The sequence below is a fragment of the Phytophthora infestans genome, genomic scaffold, assembly GCF_000142945.1.
Source record: "Phytophthora infestans T30-4 supercont1.40 genomic scaffold, whole genome shotgun sequence".
NCBI lineage: Eukaryota > Oomycota > Peronosporomycetes > Peronosporales > Peronosporaceae > Phytophthora > Phytophthora infestans.
In genome coordinates this window covers 1,048,947-1,049,899 of record NW_003303719.1, presented here as the reverse complement: position 1 = coordinate 1,049,899, position 953 = coordinate 1,048,947, and positions in this window count along the sequence as shown.

Genomic DNA, 953 nt, shown 5'->3' with positions numbered 1-953 from the left:
ATTCAGAGTGTACAACGATATGTCGGTGAATGCGTGGATTGTGAGACAGGCAAGGGCAGACCTACGATCGAGGGGGAGTCACCTGGGAATGTCCGAGCGACTTACCCTTTCCAGATCATAGCCATGGATCATATTCCCTCGTTGCCCAAATCGTTCAAAGGAAACACAGAATTGTTGATTTGGGTGGACCTGTTTACCGGATATGTGATTGCCAAAGCTAGTGCGTCTAGAACTGCGCAAACCATTGCGGAATCGTACGAGGAGTGTGTTTTCCGAAGATTTGGTGCTAGCGAAATGATTAGACATGATCGGGAGCCAGGCTTTATGTCTGATTTCTTTCGAGAATTCAACCGGATCCTAGGGCAGCGACAGCGAGCAACCATGGCATATCGTCCCCAAGCTAACGGGTCGGCCGAACGCATGGTGCAGACGATCACGAGAGCACTCAAGATGTATGTCCAGGATTTGGATCAAAGGGATTGGGATGAGTACGCAGAACGGCTCCCCTTCGCGATGAACACCGCCCAAGACAGGATCCGGGGTGATACACCATTTTACTTGGTACATGGGTGGGATCCCAAATCCACCCTAGAAGCGGCCATTCCAGTATGCAGTACCAAGAAGAGAAACCGAGATCCAAGGCGATGGCGATACCAAGTCCAGAAATACTACCGGCAAGCTAGATCCCAGGTGAACGAACGACTGCGGAATGCGATACAGGATCGAGCGGATCGACACAACGAAGACGCCCGTCCACATCAAATCCAAGTGGGATCGCAGGTGTGGCTGTATTTACAACACTCTCACGCATCCAGTTGGACGCACAGAGAAATTGCTGTAACTCACCAGCATTGGTAGGATACGGTACGGTACTCAACGCTTTAATACGCTCCGGGTCGTGGCTCACACCAGCACCGGTAATGATCTTACCACACCACTTAACCTCCGATTCG